Raw genomic sequence first — 24017 nt, forward strand, 5'->3', positions numbered from 1 at the left:
TTGAATAGTTGCAAGCAATCCTGGCTTGCATTGGCCTCATCTACTTTGGTGACCAAGAGTTACCTAACTCCCGATGCTAGCAAACACATTCTTCTTCCCATCTGTTTTCACCAAGGTTTATTAAAAAAGCCTTCCTCCCTCAGCGGTTTGGACCTATGAGCACCACTGATACACCCAGCAATGCTTTCTCTCTTTTTTCCAGAACAAACTACACAGCTTATATTAACATCTGATTTTTTCCATAAATCTAATCACGGATGAGAATATTGCCATAACCGATAATAGGGGATAATTGCAGTGATATGAAGGTTCCTTAAACTGATGGGATTTATTTTCCTACCCTTGTGGGAAGCATTTTGTTGTGGTGTGACTCTTCCATGCTAGTGAGGCTGAACCGCTCCGAGTTTGTGGTTGTGACTGAAGGTATGCAAAGATGATGTGTTTATGAGGCCTATGCTTCCTTCATATGTTTTTAAAGCATCAAAAGTGCAACTCAACCAATTCCCACGTGCTATGGTTTAGTTTTATATCTGGGATTCTGCAGCACAGTGATTGAAATTTTAAAGACGCCTTCTCATTAACTGAAACTAGTATCAAGGATAAATTAAATAAAATTAAGAGGGCTGTAGTGACATTGTTGATTGATGTATTGTATTCAGTAAAAGCCTCTATTCTTTTCTTCACTGAACTCAGAAGAATCTCAGATCTCCTCCATTCCACTTCTGACAGGAACCCAGGTGCTTTGATGCACAGCTCACAGTGATTTTGCCACAGAGTACACAGGCATTGATTGTAATTTATGTCACCCAGCTTAGGTTCCCAATGTATACTTCATCAAGGCATTACAATACAGATAGAACCATTCAAATAATCAACATCCTTGAAAGTAAGATACTCACCTTTTAAAACTATGTTCCATTCCTCTTCCAAAATGTTACACTGAAGTTTTACTTTGAAGTGTTTGGTTAGTGAGGTGAGAGGGAAACATACTGTTAGATGGATGTATAGTAATTCTTAGCTTTTCTGAAATTAAAATCTTTTTTTTTCTCCGATGGTTCTTTGTATTATTCAGAATATTTGAAGATTAAGTTCAATTCAGATATTATCTTTCAAAAAAGATAATGCAAAGAATTTCTAAATCCTCATTTGGGTATGCAGATAGATGTGGAGTCAGTGCAATTGAGGAAAACATCTAAGTTTTGGCTTGAAGGCATTGGCTTTCTAGTATTTTAATAGGCAAGCTGTTCAGTAAACAGAAGGGAGCTCTGTAATTCCTCAAGAAGTCTTTGGAGGGATTTAAGCCCTGTATATTCTGTTTACAAATACTTTTCCTCATGCAGATGTGTAGTGATGTTCTTGCTTTTTAGATTGTTGAAAATAGGAAAGCCAGCTATTTGATGCTTAAAATGCCTTTGCTTCCCACAGAGTATTCCTCCTATGAAGTTTTATTCTTCTTGACTTATCTACAGTGAATAATGATATCACATATAATGGATTACAGTCTATTTCATCAAGAGAAAAAGAAAAAGCAGGTGAATTTTTGAGTCCAAAGAGCAAATTTTCTCCAACTAGCCAATGAAAAGGAGAAATAAGAAACAAGACAAAAAAGAAAACCAGCAAAACTTTCTTTGGAACATTGACTATGTTGTGTCAGTAGGACTGTCTCTACTTGTGCATTGGGTGAAATTACCAGTAAGATGAAAAGAAAAGCCAATCCACTACAGAAAAGTGAGATTTCAGAAGCTACCAGTACTCCTCTAGAAATTCACTTCATGCAGCAGAACCTTCGGGGGCAAACCCTTTCTCTGCATCCTTTCCGAAGCTTGAGTATCTGACCTAGTACATAGGTTTTATGTGAAAAATCTTCTATACCATGGGTTATCATGTTTCAGAGCCATAATGTATTTTCCATATTTGAGATCTGCTTTCATTAGGTTTACTGGTGGATCTTGGGAGGTCATCTTCAGCTGTTCTTCATTTTGTCTTGGGTCTGAGCTCTGCTGAACACCATTGTCCCTCTGCACTGTGGTAGCAGAACACCTTGGCTTTGGGCATAGCTTTGGGCATATGTGTGGTGTGGAAACCTCCAAACCTTCTCTTGGAGTCCTGGGAAGAGGAACCGAATGTTATTTTCCTTTTATGTGAAACTTCTGTTTTAAGAAAAGGGCAAAAATTTATCTGCAAGTGAAGAGGTACCAAAGTTTATCCTAAAATGGAAACCAGCAGCAGCACGTGTCCTTTCCAGTTTCATGTATCTGCTTGAAGAACTGCTGTTTTTAAAACGACATGTAAGGGAATGCATTAAGTGAATTCTGTTATGCGCTCTTTGTCGTGTGGAGTGGAAAGAATATTAAATGATGAAAAGCAGGTGTGAAATATGTTCTGCGAATCCACTGGAGATATGTCTTGATTTGAAAACAGCTTGGGAGGTCGATCAGCATTTCTTGGAAGAAGAAAGTATTTTCAGGTCTTGATAATTAAATGAAATGCTTTGTTTTGCCAGTTCCCCATGTGGTATCAATTGTGAGAGATTTTTAAAGTCATAATTTTAGTCAGAAATGATACTGAGATCTTGAAAAAATCATGTTCTCGTGATGTTTTCATGTGGAAGGGAATGACACAGAATCACTGTCACAGGCCTTGGAAGTTGTCTGCTCTGAATGCGGAAGGATTTTAGAGTGGATAAATGAACTTGCTTTTCTGTAAAACATTTGAATCTGGGATTCAGAAATAAAACAGAACTTTTTGTTTGTTTTTAAGGAAGGTTGACAAAGAAAGCTAGACTTCCCACAGGCAAATTAAGATGGGGAATACAGTTAGGTCCTACACAGCTCCTCAGAAATAAAACTCAAAAACCGCAGTGGTTCATTTTGGATGATAATTGAGAGACAATTAAATCAGACCTTTTCAGATATTTCCAGTTCTCCCTAATAGTAATAGTCTTTCTGTAATTTCTAGCTTTGGCCAGTATTGAAATGGAAGCAGAGGATCCTGCAATAATAAATTATGTAAGAACATAAATAAACATTTTCAGCTGACAGGTAGTTATTCTGCTTGGGCATAAGTCTTGCTGGGTGCTTAGGTGACTATTGGATCTCGAGGATGGGAAAGAAACCTTGTGTTGTCTCTGCTTTCACATCAGTCAAATACAGCGTGGCCAGAAGGAGTAAAACAAACCATTTCCTTCAGAAGAAAATGTATTTTCTTTTTCCATTTTATCATTTAGGATGGGTGTACATTGTACAAGAATGAGAAACGCTGGTGGGTTTATTCGGTCAGACACGTGTTGAATAAAGGCCACTTGACTGAGGGGATTTTCCAAGAGAAATCCAGCGGAATCAAAATCACAGTGAGTGTGGTTCTGACAATGCTCACACTATTTCTATGCAACTGGATCCATGGATATGGCTCTACCAGTAGTTTGTATAGTACTTTTGTTATTATTATTATTTTAATTATTAATGTTATGAACAAAATTTCATGACACTTTAGTGAGATGAGGATGTGAAATGTGATGTGAAGGTTGGTCACAACTGCTTCAGGGTCAGTAAGCAAAAGCCATGGTGCAACATGGAGTATTTTTACTTATCACTGATGAAATTATTTTTTAAAGTTGGATACAGAACAGTTACATAGATGATGGTAAAAGGCTGTGTTTAGAAATGAAAAAGCAGACGGAAGGGAGTTCATCAGTATTTTGAATATCTGTAGTACATAAACAAAATTTGCTGTTGATATAAAGGCATTCTGGATACAGAGGAGAACTAGACTAGCCAATGTTTTATGAGTTCCCAAACATGACATCCCCAACTGCTTCCCAAGCAGTAAGGGGAATGAGACAAAGTGGAACAGTATAGGGCATTTACAAAATAGAAATTCATATTACAGGTCCCTATAAGCTGTGAATGCATCAGCTGGAAATGGCAGAACTGTATAAAAACTTTCTGTATTAGTTGATTGCAGGTTGTGTATGAAAGTGATGGGAAAATGGGGAGACAGTGAAGATGAAAATGTTATCTTGGAGCCTGTCAAGCAAAGTATTTCCAGTAGTGATGAAATAGTGTGTGCCAGCAGTTATATTCCTGTGGCACCTCTGCGCTCCTGTGTTCAATTCTGGTTACCTGTGTTCAAGATAGTTTTGAATGACCCACGCTCTATAAAGATAAGTGGAAACTGCTGTTGGGATCATTATCTCCTGTTTCATAAGAAGAAATTGAGAAAGCTTTGCTTGCTTTGTCAGCTTAAACAACCTGAGAGAGAATAGGAGCAAAACTGGTTTGAAAAATTGTATTTGGAGTGTATTATCCTTATTACACTGCCAGCAGGGAAGGAGCAGAGCCGAGGGATCAGCAGCATCCATCCTTGGTGCATTTTGACTCCATCCTTTTACTAATGACTCTGATGAGGAAATAGAATATGCTCATTAAATTCACCAATGACCGAAACCTGAGAGAAGTTGCCACGCTGGCGGTCGGAGATACAATCTGAAAACCAAGCAATCCATGGAGCAGCGGTTTTATTTCCCATATCTGTACCTGCCCTGCACCTTATGTGAGTGTGCCCTTCCCCTCGTTCCTCCCTGTAAGGTGCCGTTTCCCATCACCACGTATTATTTCCCAGCTCCACGCCGCACTGGGGCTGCTTCTTCCTCGTGTTCCCCAGTGCCGAGCTGGGCAAAAGGCAGTGGGCAATGGGGCTAGCCCTGAGCTAGCCCAGGCGGAGGGGCCAGCTGGCAGGTCAGGCAAAATAAATGCCCAGTGAGCTCACACGGCAGCCTGGCCTTCTGCAGGGGCTGTCATTTCCATCTTTTCCCTCTCTCTGGTCATCGATTTTCACACGACTGGAAAGAACTTAATACCTTTGCAGCTTTCCAACTAAATTGGAGAAAGAGGCAAATGAGTTCCAAGAAAATTGAAGGAAATAAGAAAAAGTACCAGGTAAACAGATAAAGCAGCTGCCTAAACGCGTATGTTCTGTTTTCTTAGGAATCGGGTGGAAAATAGGATGCAGTTCGGTTTGCAGTAACTCTCCAACTGAGATAGGGAATAATTGCCATATAGTAGCTCTTTAGAAAATGATATAGGAGCTCAAGTGGATCCCGACACAATTGTGATTCAAAAATTCAGACATGATATTAGTACATATATGAAAAGGAATAGAATATTTCAAACTTCTCAGCATGGGAAGGCCTTGGTTGCAGTACTGTGTCTGTTCTTGGACACCACAGCTCATAATGACATGGGGCAACTGGAAGCAGCCCAGAATGGCTAGATGTCTCAAAAGGGTGATTTAGGAGAAAAGATTGAAATAATTTGTATGATTTACTCTATAAAAAAAGAGGGAAGCATGCTAACAGTCTTCAAATGAAGTTTTCCACGCAGGTTTCCATGTCTGTAGTGGATAGGACAAGAAGAAATGGACCTAATTTTTCAGGAAGGGAAGATGCAGTTTAGACACATAAGAAAAAAAATCTCCAAATAGAGTCTGGAATAAGTTGCCTAAATATTCTTTGTACTCACCATTACTGAAGGCCTTAAGTTGCTGATAAGACAAGTATTTTTCAGGGATGATATAGATGTATTGTGATGATCCCACCTTGGGGCAGGGAAATGGCTTACATGGCTTCTTGAATTTCTTCCAGCTTTATTATTCTAAGACTCCATGTTTGATCTCTGCGAATGCATAGGAAAGAAGAAGACTTATTTACATTGAGGAACAATATTGGCAAAAAAGCCTGTGAATTCTGGCTATACATCAATTATTCTGGAAATTAGAAGAAAGCTTCTAACCATCCAGGGACAGTTTTCCATATGAAATGCAAATCTAACTGGCTCCAAGCAGGAGTATGATCAGTTTAGGAAGGTACGCTGCATGTTGTCTTCTGATTCCAGGGGACTTGGCTCAAAGATATAGAAAGACCCTTCTGGTAATCTTACATATGCATGATCTTTGCTTCCCAAAAGAAGGCGACTGAATGCTTTAAGCCCGCAGGAGTCCTGCTATGGCATTCAGCTTGTGAATAAGGCAAGTGAATCTGACTCATAGTGGTGTGCAAATTCACCTTTCCTTTTAATGTGCTTGGTACATTCTTTTCCAAAGCTTTATTTTATCAGCTTTTACCCTCTTCTGATGTTCCAGTTCAATATCTAGGGTTTTATAATCATTGCAATGACAGTGAAGCATCACGAACACTGGATGGTGGCATTGCAGAATGAATCAGGCATGCAAAACAAGCAGCTTCTATTTATACACACAGATATCCCAGTAATCAAGGAAAAGATTTGCAGAGTAAAATGTGTTGTAAAATACTTTATGTATAATTTGCTTTTGGAAAAAGGGCTGTAACTACCACATAAGCTCGCCCAGTAGTTCAGATTTTCTCTTAAGTAAAAAGATGAACAATTCTGAGAAAAAATGCGGTATAATTTATGTCATTTGTTCTCACAGAATAATCCTTGATTACTTAGCTTTAAGAATACAGCCTATGCAACAAACAGCATAGAGCAGACAGAGGTTTTATAAGGGAGTTAATCCTGCAGGGAGGAAAGGCAGAAATGTATTTGGTGCAGGCTTCTTTCATTTTCTTTTGTTTTGTTGCAGTTGTTTTACTTAAGCTCTGCAAGAGTGAGAAGCCGTATGAGTTCCTAGATGTTCAGATGGGATACCCATCCTCTGTGAGCTCATCTCAGCCTAGGAGATAGCAAGATACCTGCAAATTAGGGGCAGGTTATATGTATGGCTGTTCTTTCAAAGAGTCTCTCTGATGTGATAAAATGTTTTCTACTGCTTTTGCTGAAAAAAAGTGCAAGAGTCCCTTACTGTGGAATCAGAGTCAAAGCTGGCAGCAGCTGCCAAATTTTCTTTGTATTGTCCATTTTGCATGTGTGAGTAAACTTGCAGGTGCTTCAGGGTGGTCCTTTATAGCTGGATATAGCAGAGGCACCTGTTGATGCAGGTGGAAGTTTTCACTCTCTCAAATATCAACTTCCCAGCTCACCACCAGAAAACCAGTCCTCTCTGAAACAAGACCCAGGAAGGGTCGGTTCAGGCTGACCTCCGTTCATACTGCCAAAAAGCAGCATGGACCTACCCAGGCCAGGTTTGGCCACCTCTGCTGGAGGACACCATCCTCCAGCACCGTCCCCAAGCTTTTGGCCGCCCAGCACTCCCACGTACCCCTCTGCCGTGCCCCAGGGCGTGCAGCACCCCTCCCCAACTCCATGCTATGAAAACACCAGTCTGGAGGGTGTCACCCTGTCCTCCTGTTATCGCAGTACTTTGAGATGACCGTTCTTACTCGTAGCATGACATTGCTCTGACCCTGTGATGAGACCCAGGGCCAAGAGTGGTGCTGGGTGGTTGTGGCCCAACAGCTTTTTGGGGAGTGAGGACTGAGCGGGGTGGACGCAGCCCCTCTACACCGCTTGGCCTGGCCTTTGTGTCGGTGGACGTAGCACCGCGAATACGCCTACAAAGTCCAGTCGGGTGCCGAGTGGATTTTCAGAGCTCTGATTTTTTTTGTCGAAGGCATCCACAGCAGCAGTTAGGCTGGATTTAGGCTTTTTAGTCCTTTTATAGATCCAGCTCTACCGTCTGTTTTATTATTTTGAAACAGTCTCTTTTCCCTTTGTGGGATAGCAAATGACTAAATTGCTTTCCACTTTAAATGGGACGAAGCCCCTCGGGACAAAAATTTATTAGTAGTATGCAAAACTATATTTCAAACCCTGACTTATTGAAAAATGAATCGTTATTGCTTAGAATGACTTTAAATTGTTTAAGCCAAAGGAACCAGTGGATCCAACTCCTGAACACCCCTGTCTCGAACTAAGTTCAGGCTCAGACCTTGGATGAAGACAATGCAGAGAGACAAAAAGAGAGAGAAGACATAAGTCCTGGCTTGCTTAAACTTTCCTGAAATGAAAAGTTTGTGCATTTTGAAGACCCGTTTTGTGTCTGTCAGTGAGAAAGTAGACATTAAATGCACCATTGGAGTGATTTCTCGTTTCGGATGTTGCTCAGAGACGCTAGATGGCACCTTTCGTTTGCTGCATGCGTGGGGCCAGAAATAGGGCCCATCTGAATGCGGGTGAAAGCTGACAATTATTTTTGAAGCAACTGGTGCATCCATATGGATCCCTGCTGACGAAGGAGGCAAAAATATCCTGGTGCTCCATATCCAGGAAAATGGGGAGGACAGAGCACCTATTAACCACCTTGTTCCTTCTTTTCGTATCTTCTCTGCGCTGTAGCTGGTGGGGCATTGAAACACCCCATTTAGTTAAAGAACAGGCCGGGAATGGTTGTGTTCATGATGCATTTTCAGGAAATGGTTTGGGGGAAAGCCGGACATGATACAGGCAGCTAGGGTGGGATTTAGGCCAATAGGGTATAACATATCACAGTGTGAAAGTGCAGTGTATGGACACGTGAGTCCGTAGCACCATTCAGCTGTCCCGTTGCGGGTCTCTGGTGTCATTCAGGGTGCCGTAAGGGATCCCCCATGAAGTCCAGCCACCGCTCCTGGAAGGCACGGGTTATATCCGCTCAGCCTCTGGGTCTGTGTCTGGGTTGCCTCTGCACGGGGTGGGTGACTGCACTGAGCTCCCGTCACGGGTGGTGGAGACTTGGTGGATCAAGGCAAGGGAGCTGCTCACCTTATGTGAGCACAGACGCCCATTAGCCCAAACTCCCTTCACCCTCCATTGACTGTACTGCTAGATCGCTGTTGACCAAGTACCCAACCCCTAGGGAGACACCTGAATTTGGATGACTGCGAAAGGAGGTGAACCCCACACCTAGTGAGCAAGTGCACTCTCTATTTGTCTCCTGCTGATCTTCGACTCATGTAAATTGGTGACCCCACATGGTAAGCAGAGAGTATGGGATGTGCAGCCTCATGACTCCAGCAAGGGACCACGAGGAACCAGCCAGTGATCACCAGTCCTGTTTGTCAGTGATGTGAATGAACATAAATGTAACACTGCAATGGGACCCTTGTAGGAAGAAAATTTCTTCCAGGACAAAGCAATTTTTTCTTAATTCAATGCTGAGAAATTTCTGACTGTTCTCCCTAAAAAGTTTCTACAGGCATGTATTTTTTAGAAAGAATTTTACTAAATAGTTTTGGAAAAATCTGCCCTGAGCTAATTGTGCAATTTCTGCTCTGTGTTTCTCATGGTGCAACCCCCTCATTCTCATCTTCCACAAGCAGGGGGATTATGACTGTAATGTTTTGTAGGACTTCTCAGGCACAGACCGCTAGGACTTCCTAAATCATCAGTCTAGTGCCCTGACATAAAAAGCCCTCGATGTTTAATCCATAAGGATCTGCAGAATCCCCGTTGCCCACAGAGCAGATACAAGTCATGAAACATCTCCTTTGCCCATTGCAAATGAACCTTACCTTTAGTACAAAAGCTGAAGTACTAGAAATTCAATGAAAGGTCACAGAAAAGAGCAAGGAGAGATCTAGGTCTAGAGCCAATGACTTGGACTGCTACAACGGGAGCTGATTTGTAAGGAATAAAGGCCCAGAAGATGCTGCGTGTTGGGCTGTGTCAACATTAGAGAGAAAAGCAATGACCCTCTCCCCCAGTGGTGCTGTTGCTTTGACTTGGGAGGAAATTCCTTCCTATCCCTGGATCTGGTGATCTGTCCAAGCCTGAGCTGTCCATCAAGACACATAAACCAGCTTGCTAGAGGTTTTCAGTACTATCAATGTACTCTGCCTGTCATCCTATTTCTGAAGCTAGACCATGTCTCCTGCTTTCAGGGGAGGAGGAAAAAAAGCTAAGAAGTCAAGTTATACATTAACAAGAGAAAAAATACCTTCCTGCCCACTGCAAGCAACTAGTAGAAACCCTGAAACAAGGATCTAATTAAAAACAGTGTAAAAATCATGCAAATTTACCCTGTCAAAAAATAGCCCTTCAGTCTCCTTTTACAGCCCTTGCAATTCCTGTGTTCACTCCTACAATCTCCATCTGACATGCATTAAATCGAAATAAAATAAATCTACTACATTACCTTTATCTAAGAAGCTGGTTATTTTTCAGAAAAAATACAATTAAAGTTGCACAATTAAAATAAAAAATTAGGTGCTTCTTATTAGGAGAGTGATCCAGACATCTCCATATGGTTGCCTACGGTATGTATGTCTACATGTGAACTAGGAGTGTAACTCCCCATCATAGTCAATCAAGATCTAGGGCTGGATTCAGCTGCCTGCATGTAGGCTTCTGGTGGCATTTGGGATGCCCTTTGCTATCCGAGACGTCTGATTTGGGCTGACAGATACAGTACGGGACCTGCGTCCTTCCAGAGGACAGCATTTGGAGGCAATTCAGGATACCTTAAATGGCACTGGATGCCTGTCTTTAGTCAAGCCCTTAGTCAATACAAGGGAAGCCAGAGCGCTACTCAGCTCACCCGAATGTCACCAGTATTTCCCTAGCTCGATAGCTCTCCAGGCTCCACTGACTGCGTCGACCGACTATATCAGGCCCGTAGACACCCACCTCGCGTGTAGGTGCCTACACATGGACACCAGCCCTAGCTAGGGTGCATTTGCTGGATCAGATTGTGAGAAGGCTCCAGGCGGAGGGGAGAGACCTGCCTTCCCCTTCCCTCGCTACGGTTAGGGCACAGGCCCCATCTGTCATCCGTCATTGGAATTAGGGTCGTACTTAAGAAAGAAAAAAATGAGCCACGTTCATGATCTGTTGTAGGTCTGAGCCACATGCTAATGATTACAGTGAGTATCACTGCAATGTGAGGGTGACTGGTAGGATTTCTCAAGCCAGATGACTTGCATTTGTAAAGCCCAATGAGACAGATATAAATGCTTAATAGTTTTTTTCCTCACTGAAGCCGGAGTCCGTACATCCTCCGTTGCAGACAGGACTTCAAACCTGCTGTTATGCACAGAAGATGTGGAACAAGTGACACTTCAATCACTGTATTTTGGATTGTAACTTTGATTATACAAGAACAAAATGACTCTCTTAGTGTCTTGTGATCCTGTCTCACTTCACAGAACCTTTTAAATCTCTCCATTCACACATCCATGCATCACATTTTATGCTTTTTGTTATCTTTTAATCTTTTGCTACCTGTTTTAGTACATACAAACAGAGGACATGGAGGAAAATGTGCTGCTGCATAGAGAAGTGAATATGCAGAGGGCTTGCACCGGGGCTTTTGTCATTCCCATCTCTTAAAAATGTAATCGAGGTTACCATCTCCAGAGACCCAGAAACCCCCCCGTTATGGTTCGGTAGCTGAAGGGAAGCGGCTGAAGGCAGAGGACCGCACTCAGGGGATGTACCCCCTGATACAGCCCAGCCTAACCAGTGGTTTCCGTGCAGGAAAGCGTGTACGTGATGGGAGCAGGGGGCAGGGAGACCGGCACATGGGACGCGGGGCTCCTTTGCTAACGGCCAGCTGAAACAGCTCGGCTTTGACCCCGCGCATCTTCACGGAGACCTCTTAACTGCTTGGACTAACCCGACTGTGGCCTTCTGGACCCGTTCCAATTTAAATCAAACACCGGCGTGCTCAGGGCAGCCCACTCCCCATTACAGGCTTACAGAGGTTGCGCGGCGCAGGAGCCGTAGGCTGTGCCTTCATCCAGTCGGGCGCAAATTTAATCAAGCGGTGAAACCGCGATAACATCTTTCATTTAGGGCGGCAAAATGTGGGTGCAAGGCATTTTGGTGGCAAAAGCCTGGCGTTAAGGGATACATTCCTTGCACAGGGGACTGCTGTTAATTTTTTTTTATTACGATATTTCATGAGGAACCTTTCACTAACAGCCTACCATTAATTGCTAGGTGGCTGGTCTTTTATTTCTTTTTGATCTCAGACATTAGCACATAGATAAGAAAAAAACCCAGAATGTTTTTCCTCCAACGAGGCATGGTTACAATAGTTGGCTGCAAAGAAGTAAGAAACGCAGTGGTTTTGTGGCTTGAGCATCATAATTTCAGAGCACAAGGCAAGTTGTTAATTATTTCTTACCAGCGGTAACCTAAAACAAGTAGCTTTAACTATAGCAAAGAAATTTCATCAAGCAAAAAAGGTGAATTTTTCCTGTTGTTCTTTTCTGCTAAAGGAAGACAAATACACCAGTATTTCATTTTTTTGTTCCATACAAGTGCCTCAGGTAGAAACATCCCTTGGCCAGAGACCCCCCACCTGCTCTGCTCTGCAGACACACCGCGCGAGCCCTTGGTTTCTCGGCCGTTTGATCGGCAGTACTTGACGCGCGGCGCGCTTGGCATCCTTTCTTTAGTAAGTAAATGTGGCTGAAGAGCCCGCTGAATAATTTATTGTGTTTTCAGAACCTCACTAGCCAGGCCAATTAATATTTAGTGAAAAATCATATTCCTGGCTTTGAAAGGCAGGCTATTGGCAGGGAATGAATGGCTGCGGTCAGCGAGGACCACACGTCTCTTACAGGTGCTTAACCGACAGGTCAGCAGGAGGAGGCTGGTCCCTCTGGGGCTGGCACGGATGAGGAGCCACGCGTGGTGGGTATTAAGACGAGCACTAAAGTTCGGACCCCTGTGGACACTTGGGTGGGTCTCCAGTCTGAGGGACCGAGACCCAAGGTGTGCTGCCAGACATTGGCACGGCAAAGGTGGGATGAATGGGATGTCTATCTCTGACAAGACGAGCTGCTGTATCTTACACATCCGTTTCCCTTTTCTTTGGTAAAGAGAAGCAAAAAGGGATGAAATGTGAGTGGAGCATTTACACCTGAGGAGGAAGACGATGGATGCGAATGTATCTGCAGTGCTCAGTCTGGCCTTGGGGTTCTGGGAGCCTTCTCATGACCCCGCTTTCATGGTGATGCTTCCCTTCAGTTTCTTGTTTCTCTCCTCACTTCTCATTTTGCATTTTATGTTGAAAATCTGTTGTACCTGTGTACCTCTGTGAGGGACTAAAATCTGTGTTTCAAGTAGATGATAAACTAGCAGAATTGGTTTGCATTGCAGTTTAATATTTTAAGAATTTGATTAATCAACTTGAAGTCAGTGGATGAACCCAGCAATGAGCGCCATAATAATATCTCAGTGAGATATCAAAGACTGGCCTGGAATTGCCTCTTCTTTTCCTAATACTCTCAGGCTTCCACTGTTGAAAATTATAATAATAGCTTTTGTAATCATGTCCCATACCTCTAGAAAAGGAAGCATTAAGAAAAAGATATTAAAAAAGAGTTATTAAGGGAAAAAGGCAAGCCACCATTTTCTGCAATGGGAAATTGTGTCTCATCAATCTATTAGGATTTTTTTAATCTGTCAGTAATGCAATGTAAAAATGTAAAGGGGCGTAAAAAAAAGTAAAAATAATGTATTTTAATTTTCAAAGGGTGAGTGAAAACGTTCCTTAGAAGAAGGTGTAAAAACATCACTTGTTTCTGTTCGGAGAAACGATGTGTTGTGTGGGAGCAAAAGCCAAGAAACAGGAAGCAAAGAATCGGATGAATCCATTTCCAATAAAGCAAAAGATTAAGAGTAGAGTACTCAAGTATTAATCTCTTGAATAATATTCTTTGAGTCTGTCATGAATGGGGAAGGTTGGTTGCATCTCCAGGGAACTGAACAAGGGTGAACAGAATGACAGGTGGAGCTCAGTGTCAACAAATACAAAATAATATTAATTGGAGAGGAGAACATGATTTACTCATTAACCTTACACCGTTCTGCCTGTGTCAGCTTAGGAAGGGGAATTGGATATGGTGGTGGACAGCTGTGTATAGCAACAGTCCAAAGAACAAAACACATTTGTAGGTGGTAAAGGTATGGAAAAAGAAGGCAGAGCTTTTATGTGGTCAGCAGTGTGACTCTGGGAAGACTATGTGCAGGACTGGGTGCTCACAATCTCAAGCGACAACGCAGATCTATGTCCACTTCGGCACAGGGTGATGGGAGTGATTGGGAGGGTGTAAAAATATTCAGCAGAAACCGTGTTTTAAAAGATCGAGATCATTTGCCTTTGAAACGAGGAGAAGTGGGAGTATGATACCAATATATAAAACAGCAGATGATCTGGAGAAGTGAACTTGGGAACACAAGAACAAGGGAAAATCAATGGTTTATACAAAGGCAAATGCAGTTAATTGGAATTTGTTCACTTCTAATTTGGATAATACAGTATGTATCTGGCTTTCACTGCCCCAGCCTGAGACACCAAACATCTGGGCTTAACCACTTTTTCAGTCAGTGATCTCACAGAGAGAAAATTAAAAAGTGATAGAAGGGAATCTTGTTGCCACAGAAAAATAATTAGACCGTAAAAATCATTAACCCAGAGTTGTGTTTACCATTAATACTCAATCAAATGTTGATTGTGTGACTAAACTGCAAAGTAAGAGAGCAGCCGTAACCACTACTCAACAATACAAACAAGGTCATCATTGTTGTGAAGGAAAACACGAGGTGGATGAAAATGGTCCAAAAGGTACTTTCATCTATAAGTGATGAAACCGAGTGGGTTTTTAGACCTAATCATTGAATAGTTTTTCCTAATTTTCTGGTACAAAAATAATTAAAAAAAAAATCACTGTCTGTTAAAAAATTTGTGCACAGGGACACACGTTCCAAAGGTTCAGAAGCTGCTTGTGCACATTTAATTTGAACTCACCTTAATACATTTTGGAAACAGCAGCATTTTGCTTGGTACAAACATGCCTGCCAAGTACATCCACGTGAAATATCTGCTTTCTGCTATCCAGTAGTCTCCATTCAACTTTCTTCATTGTTGTCATGGCAATAAGACTGGTTTTGACACTGCCATTAATGAACTCTGAGGGTGAGAAAGGTCCTTCTCCAACGAAGAGTGACACCACCACAAAGCAAATTAAATTGCTCTGACAACATATCTATTGAGAGTGAGTTCACATGTCACCGGAGCTTTTAGGATCTTATTGATGACTTTGTGGCTGCCAAAAGTCATAAAGTACTGCTGTTGTAACAGGTTTATGTTTATAGACGGTATTTGCCTGCATTGTTTGATCATCCTAATGCTGATATATTGTCATTTTACCTTGACAGTCGTATTCACTATTACTCCTCTGTCAGTGAATTAATGAAGGTGTGTGTGTCAGTAATCATTTCTTATCTCCAAAACGGTATAACGTATATGCCATAAACACATAACTAGGTGACAACTGATTACGCTACAGTTAAGTGATAAGAGCAGTTGACAGGGGTAGTTGCGGATCACAAAATAGACATAGGTCAGCACATTCTTCTGGGTGATAAAAGCTGCAATAAAGGTGGCCCGAACCACATGTGGGTAGGGCCTTTTACAGTCATTTTGCTGCCTGTTCAAAAAAGGACCTACCACCTGCAGAAGTTAGAAAAGATATTGAGAAGACTTCTTTTAAATACTGTACATTAATGTGCATGGTGCTTTACATTGGAAGAAGATGACCACCCTGGTGCAAGTGGCTCACTGATTCTAAACCAGTAGCACTGTCAGCTCACAGCTTCCCAGCTGCATGGAAATAAGTGGATTTTACTTGCCCTGAATTAAGGGGCTGAAATCAGTCTGTAGCTTTATTACTTCTGGAGAACAGGGAATGTGATGAGCTGTAACAGGCAGCCTGACTTCCCATGGTCACTCCTGGCAATGGCACGGGGGAGATGGAGGTGATGGACACTGTAGGTTTCGATGAGGGGGTCCTTCTCCCATCCCAGCCTCCCCGCAAGAGGCTGCAGGAGAGACTGCCTTTCCAGGACACTATATGGGTTTTCTTATACTTTGTAGGCAGCTGGATCTATCTGTTTTCACACACATGGCACTCTTCTGTCTTAAGCTGCCGGGTACCTCTGCTCAGGGCCAGCCTGTCTTTCAGGAGTCACCATCCCTACAGGTGACTCTCCCATACCTACGGGCCAAAAAGAGAAACCTTATCCTGCCCTGGCAGAGCGCACAAGGACCGTCTGTGCATTAACTACTGCACAACAGTGCAAGAGCTTCAGGCCTTTGTGCCTACAGATCCCGCCTGCTATAACCTGGCTTGATCAAAAACATCACCATGCAAAATTTTTTCCTTCCCAGTCAGAGAAAAATCAGTAAGGCTGCAGGAAAATGTAATCCAGAGGGTATTTCTGAGGAGATTGCTGGATATTAGGGTACATGGAGCCATACATGACTTTTGGCAGCAGCAAAGTCATCGTAAGATCCTAAAAGCTCCAGTGACCTGTGAATTCAATATCAATATCAATATCAATATCAATAGATATGCTGTCACAGCAAGTCCTGTTGTCCTGAAGTCCCTATTACTCGGGGACTCACAGGTACTCTGATAGACAAAGAGCTGATTTGGGTTTGTTATGGCACAGCCATAACAAACATTTGGGCAATGCCCTTAACAACATACTTTAGCTTTTGGTCAGCCCTGAATTGGTCAGGCAGTTGGACTAGATGATCGTTGTAGGTCCCTTCCAACTGAAATAGTCTATTCTTTTTTATTCTAGCCCAGCATGGGCTTTCTTCTATGGAGGGAAACTGAATGCTAGACCTAAGCTAAAGGGCACTCTTGCATCCCGGACAGTTTTGAGGCACCCTGATGGGGCAGAAGGGAGAAGCTTCTGCTACTGCTGTCCAGGCTTCGCCACCACTGCAGGCGGTAGAGCGATGAGCGAGGTATGTGCTGAGGTGGTAGGGTACCCATAAGGGCTGGGGAGATGCATGGAAGACACGTGAATGACTGGGATAGTTGTCTGTGATAAACGATGTGAACTGCCTGGCTACTTAACCAGCTACCCATTGGTGGGCTGTGTAGACAAGAGGCATCCACCATGGATTAACCTGAGAGGTGTCACAAATATTAAAGTGTCCTTCACCAGCAACCAAAATTTCCATATTCTTTTCAAGCACATTTCTGCTCTTCCACCATCTACTCCCACACAACGAAGACCCATTTGGAGTCCTCACTATTCTTCTGATGCGAACCAGCTCACCCAGATCTGCCAAGGGTTGTCGAAGAAGGGTCAGATGGGCAGGTGTCATACTGTTTCATCTTTCTTCAGTCATATTATGCAGAGCCTCCAAAAGCTTCCATGTTCTGCCTTAAAGCAGCTTCATGATACTACAACTGGTGCTGGAAAAAAATTAAAAACAGTTGAGCCATGGATTCAAGGTGCTATGTAAGCAAGAGCAAGCCACTCAGCTTTACTGAGCTTCACTCAGCTTAGCTAAAAATCTGAATAGAAAGCAACACTGCACCGATGACTAGATACTGCACCTGAAAATTCATTTTATTAGAATATCTAATGCAGTGTACCTTATGTGGGCTTATGGATGGATCTCAAAGGGATTTAAATACCCTTTGGTGGATTTCTATAACTTTATCTTTACGAAAAAAGATGTAGATAAAGACTGCACAGTATCTGACTAAATAATGTCATTGCAGGCATCAAGAATAAATTCTCATTGTTAAGGAAATATCATGACTCATAACTTGAGTTGCTTTTCATTATTTGCTTAAGGGCTAGAGAGTACAAAAGACATATTCATGACATACTTCAAATTCGTGTTGCTTATTCATTTTATTTTTGATTGAACACACCAACCTCAGAAAAACTATGCTAATCATTTCCACTGGAACTGATCTGCCCTCAGTCTTTGTGTGTGTCTCACACTGCTGGTAACCCCCATTTCAAAAAATAAACACATTATCAACACACACGGGAGGAGGCATCTGAAAGCTCATCTTTGTCTTTATGTTTGGTCTTCCAGTCAGATTGCTTTACTCATACAGAGACTCACTTGTTTAACGTCCTTGCAGGAACTGCTAAAATTCTCTGCCACGTGCTTCTTATGTAAGTAAGGCTCCATTTAATAACTTGGTTCCACCCTGAGTGCAAGGGGTGAAATTCAGCATGAAAACTGGTGAGAAAAAAACAAAACACATACTGTAGTTCTGGTAGCAAAACATGGTTTTGCTCTCTGGGTCCATTATATCAGGAAGCCCACCCTTATGCTAATTTGCTGTTTCTTTGGCATTTGAACTGAAAAGTAAATAATAAACCCAGTACCTGTTTTCTGTTTCCCTCATGGGGACTACATTTGTTCTTTTTGACAGGAATGGCTTTTTGTAGACCAAATTTATACTTCTGAATTCAAATTTAGAAGAATGGAGAAAAAAGTAAAAAAAAAGATCATGCAAGAAAACATGAAATTGTTTCTTGAAGTCCTGGATATTAATAGAAAGATGAAATAAAATCAAATGAGACAGAATGCTCTGTGTATTACCTATCATCAGGACTTCAGCAGTGAAGGTTCAAGTGAGCAGGTAATAGAGGTTAACAATCCTACAGGAAAAGATTTGGGTCTGCTGGAGATAACAAGCTGGACATTAGGCAACGATGTACTTCTGCTGAAGGGTGAATATCCTACCCAAATACCTAAACAGGAGCATAGCCTGCAAGATATGTGAAATAATCCTCTCCTCGGGACTGGAAAGGCCTCAGAGGTGCCCAGCTTATGGATGTATGGGATATCTGGGAACCGCATATCTAGAAGGATCGTGGTCTCACAAGGACCCAGTTTAGGCAGCGCAGAGGAGAGGAATGGGCATCGTCAGGACTTCAGAAAAGGTGAAATGGTCTCATTCAGCCCAGAGCCAAAAAGGTTGTGGTGACATGTGACAGACCCTTGAGCTATCTCAAGGGGTATAGCACAAAGAAGAGGTCCACGACTCAGGGCAGGTTTGGAGCACACCCTCTCTCTAGAGCTGAAGGAGCCCAGGGAAAAGCCCTGTGGCCTACAGCCTGCTTCACCCTGGGGGAATTTCTTAGTTTTCTGTCACGTAGACCTCTGGGCATTTATACTGTGGAAGATGCCTGAGAAAGTGACAGCAGAGGGCCCATTTTGCTGTGACCTGGCGATGGCTGTCCCCAGGCCCCACAGGACAACAACGACACACTGCTCGGTCTTCCCATGTGCATCTGCCATGACTGTGCATCCTCCTGCACAACCCGTCACAGATAAGATGTCTTCTTGACTCGAGCCTTCCAAATCTTGACAGTAACGTAAAAATCCCAAGATCTTTGAAATAATACATTTAGGTTCCTTACGTTTTGGTTTTCAAGTGTTACGGGTAAGGTCTGCACTGTCAGCTCAGGGCACGTAAGCCCAGTGCAGACATGTTCCCACTTAACTTAGATACTAATTTTCTAGGTTTTATCCATCATCACGAGAAACTTATTTGGTCCATTTTTAAAAAATTTTTTTTTAAAGTAGTCAGGGTTCACCTGTTTCTGACGAAGACCTCAAATCTCCAGTTTCATGACTTGGAAATTCTGTATCTGAAGTCCCCAGGTGCTGTGTCCTGCACGCTTCATTTAAGGAGTTCTCTCCCTGACTTCAGTCTGAATGGTACCAACCCTCAACTCAGAAAATAGGACACTCATGAGCCCAAGTTCATTCTTACCCAATAGAAGTCTCACCCTACACTAAGCTACATCCTATGCTTGAGAGCTGTGTTGAATACAAAGAAATTTTGGAACCGACACCTTTTCAGAAACAGCCTCCGGGCTACAGAGAAACAAATTGCTTTGTGCGTTGACTGTATTTCTGTCTCCTTCATTTAAACTTCAGTTTATTTCTTTGTCTGCCCTTAGGTTTGAGCCTTTCAGAGTAGAGATCCTCTTTGATGGAAGGTGTCTTGCACAGAGCTACTAAAGGTGCACAGCAGCGCAAATGCAACAGCAGCAATAGCTTTAACTAAAGGCAATGAAAGAACTTTTTATACTGCTTTAAAAACATGTCTTAGAAATAGAAAAGAATGAGAGGTTGACCGATTAATGAGAAAGGGCAAACCATTAATCATATCTTTAAACTTATTTTAATACTTTAACAAAAACCTGTCTTGAATAAGAAAATTTGAGTATGTGCAATTAGGAAGTAATGTAAATCTCCCAAGTAAAGACCTAGGTTGAAAGAAACAGGTATGATATGAGTCAGAAAGATTTAATTTATGCAAATCAGCAAGACCAGATTATAGCATCCTAAATTGTAAATGGAAGTACTTAATGAGTTTATTGAATCCCTAAATTATTTCTGAGCTGTTCTGGTGAGCCAGGAAGGTAATGAGCACTGGGCAAGAACGTGGGAGGTGTCTATGTTCACATATATCTGTGAGGTGGAGGCTGTTGTGCTGCTGGTAGTCAGACAGGTAGTGGATGTGCTAATTTCTTTGAAGTTTATTTTCTTTAAGTGGCGTCTCATTTTCCCACAGACAGGGATAAAGAAGAGAGCCTAAAGCTCTCAAAACCCAAACTTTTGAGGAGACATGAGGAAGTTGGTTATAGCCGTGCCTTCACGGGGCTGCAGAGGGGCTGGTGCACGTGAAATGAAGGGTTTGCTGGCACAGCTGGGCCACTGCCAGAAGTGAAAAAGCCCTCTCGAGCTCCTTCCCCAAACCAACATCTTAAATCCCACGCCAATGCCAACAGAAGTTTGCTTGTGAGGGTTTGTGAGGCGATGCGTTGCCCTTCTTGTTCCCATGTACCATCTGCCACCAACACAGGCTTTACAAGGTGGAGGGGACACACGTGACAGGTCACAGGCACAATCTGGTTTTAGAGAAAACCTTTGGTTTTGTCTAAACCAAAGTTTTAAGGGCAGAAGTTCTTGGGGGCTGACGGTTGCCTTGATAAAACTCTTCTATAGGCAGGACAGTAAGAAAGAGGGCACAACTGTTCTTTTTTCCCAATCACAGCAGTCAATGTCCCTTTATTTAGGCTGGCATGTTGTTCTTTATTGCCAGAGTCTGTGCTCATGGAGGCTGATTCTATCTGTAATGATATGTTTGTGATTCGTTATATAAGTGATAGTGACTAATGTCATTTTGCATGTCATCAGGGGATTAAACACAATCCACTTAATGCACACAAGAAACTCCACTATAAAATTGTATTTGTGATTGTTGCTGATGACAAACGTTGGCTTCTAGTGTCAGACAAATCCGAGGGCTTCCTGGAGGCCTGCCTATTCCCTTGAAATACCCAATTAATTAACATTTTGCCTACAATAAGCAGTTCACAAAAGTAAGCCTCAGACAGGCATTACTGTCCATGTTAAATAAATTACTGTTTCTCCTTTGTACCTCACTGTGTTATGAAAATAAATCTGCACAAGCCTCTTTTCAGAGTGGTAGTCTTTCTAAACTCTATTAGTGTGAAAGTTCCTAAAATCAAGGAGATAGATAGTCGGAAATGCAGGTGCCGAACACAGCAAAATGCACCAGCAGTGTCTGAGTGCCCTGTTCATTCTGATATTGATTGGTGTCAAAGGACTGGAGCCCTCAGGGAGATTTGTTATTCTTTGGGATTATACAAGGTGGGTTTTTTTCCTGAAATATTGTTTTTTTACCCATCCTTGATATTTACAGAATTACTATGATGTGATTTTGGCTCCAGTGCAGTACAAGTAAGTTTTGAGGTAGGTCTGCCATTAGCAGGGTGTGGAGTGGTTCCTGAGGTTCAGCTTGGAGCCCCAGTGGGACAGCCCTTCCTTCTCTGCTGCACCTCTTCCACTGAAGAAGTAGTAGCTATTTCCAAATTTCGTACAGATGTTCACTCTAAATAGAGGACCTGACTTTCCCACCATATTAGAATTGGTCTGGAGGAACATATTCCACTCAAGAGGTGATCAGACCAAAAGTCTTTTCTGCTCTTATTAAAATGGGATATGCTGTGGAAGGTTTGGAAGAAGAGGCCTCAGCTGCAACTGTGCAAAGTGAGCTGACTGATCAAATACCAGATAGTATCTGATAAATTTGTTTCCTGCCAAAGAAAATGCCTCTTTACCCAGAACTCTTAATATTATAGACAAGTCATGGAAAAGAAAAGAAAGGAAAAGAAAAGAGAAGAGAAGAGAAGAAAAGAAAAGAAAAGAAAAGAAAAGAAAAGAAAAGAGAAGAAAGGAAAAGAAAAGAAAGGAAAGGAAAGGAAAAGAAAGGAAAAGGAAAGGAAAGGAAAGGAAAGGAAAGGAAAGGAAAGGAAAGGAAAGGAAAGGAAAGGAAAGAAAAGAAAAGAAAAGGAAAGGAAAGGAAAGAAAAGAAAAGAAAAGAAAAGAAAAGAAAAGAAAAGAAAAGAAAAGAAAAGAAAAAAGACAAAAAAGAAAGAGCAGAGCATACTCAACATTCAGCAACATATGCCAGGTCTGGAAAAACCTAACAGGAATATCTGAGCAATGTTCATTCTTACCCGGGTTTCTGATAGGGAAAGATCTATTTCCCAGGGGAGCATGTGGCAGAGGAAGACGTTCTCTGGCCCAGCTCCTACCATCTTCCCTTTGAGCACGAGGAAGAGTCTCTGGGCCAAGAGGACCCCATCCTGCTTTTGAGCCAACCAGCACTGAGTTACGGGGGTTGTGCAAAGAGTCATTTGGATTCAGAAAATAATGTGATTCACAAAGCAAGCACTCTCTGGACCGTGTTTCTTGGGAAAATGGAAACAAAGCTTTGCCTATTCTGTTTCCAGCTACTGGGTCCCAGGAAAGGGAAAGGGCTTTTTCCAGATGTGCACTAAGAGACATCTTAGAGGAGTCGGACACCTCAGTCCACAAGCTAATGATCTGCTCTACTTCCAACAAGGATAAACAGACTGTGTTAAATGGGAAGTCAGACCAGATGACTATGACCAGACTGTTCTTCTCTTCGTTTTACTTCTTATTCATTATTTTGAATGAATGAATGATTGTATATGATGTGTATATTCATTTACTCATCATAAATCATTTAAGCCAAGGCATTAAATCTATCTACTTTTTTTATGAAAGCAAACCCAATGTAGAAATTAATATTTTGCATTTCAGAATCCCCATGCAGCCTATCCCCTTTGATTTATTAAAAATCTATTTTCTCCTGATATTTGTAAATGCCCTCTTTATTTCCCTTCACTCCTTTGGACAGAGCTAACCAGGCCTTTTTTGGCTCCCTGTACCCTGGCATACTTATAACTGACTCTGCACATTCTAGATGTGTTGCTTTCCTCCCCTCCCTCCATTTCCACTATGGCTTTTTCCTTTAAGCTTGCCATTAAAGGTAACCTCTGGGTAGCTACCTGCACTGCACATTAACGAATTTCTGTCCTTTAGCAGGGGTACTGTAGGGCCAAGCTCGATCGTGGCTCCTCATTTTAAAACCCCTATTTTACATTCTCGTTCTGTTCTTCTCTATCACTCGGAGTGTTAGTTGCAAGGAGGCTTTTGTTCGAGCCTGGGCAGCTGCCTCCTGGCAGGGGGAGTTCTGAGCGGCTGACCTGCTTGTGCTCGTTGCTTGGTTAAAAACCTCCATTTTCATATGGGTGGAACCAGAGGGAAAACAACTTTGGCTCCAAAAGCATCCTCAAAGAGTTCAAGATCGTTCTTCACCCTGGTCAGAAAGCACAGCAAAACAACAATGGAAAAGCTTTCTCAGATGTGAATCCTGTACTACCCCGTACCCAGACACGGCCAGCGTATCGTTCTTGCTCAAATAAAGTGCGCTCACGGCGCGCTTACTGAGTGCAGCTGATGCGACTCTGGAGAGGGGGGTCTTCCCCTGGGTCCTGGCGAGGAGGGGACCCCCCGACCATCCGTGCTGTGACCTTGCCCCAGCCCTGGGATCCCCTCTGCCAGGGGGTCCTGGGACCGCCACGTGGCAGCAGACCTGCCCGGGGACCATTTTTTGAAACAGGACTTATTATTCTATTTTTTTTTGTAAGCAGCAGTGCGTTTTTGTGCGAGTCGCAGCGGACCAGAAGCTCTCTGCTGAACATGGGGGTGCTGACTGCTGCAGTGCTCACTGCGGTTCCTGAACAGGTCCACGGTGCTTTTCCACTCGGAACCTCCTCCTAGGATAGCCTGCGGCAAACAGGAGGAGATGCCTGTCGTAAGCTTCCCTCTCTTGAGCCACCTCAGAAAGCAGTATAATGATTTTCCTAACATTAGACCAGTGTGAAGATATTGCCACCAGTAGGTATCTCAAAATGGTATCCAACAGCCCAGAA

The sequence above is a fragment of the Buteo buteo genome, chromosome 14 (genome assembly GCF_964188355.1).
Source record: "Buteo buteo chromosome 14, bButBut1.hap1.1, whole genome shotgun sequence".
Classification (NCBI taxonomy): Eukaryota; Metazoa; Chordata; class Aves; order Accipitriformes; family Accipitridae; genus Buteo; species Buteo buteo.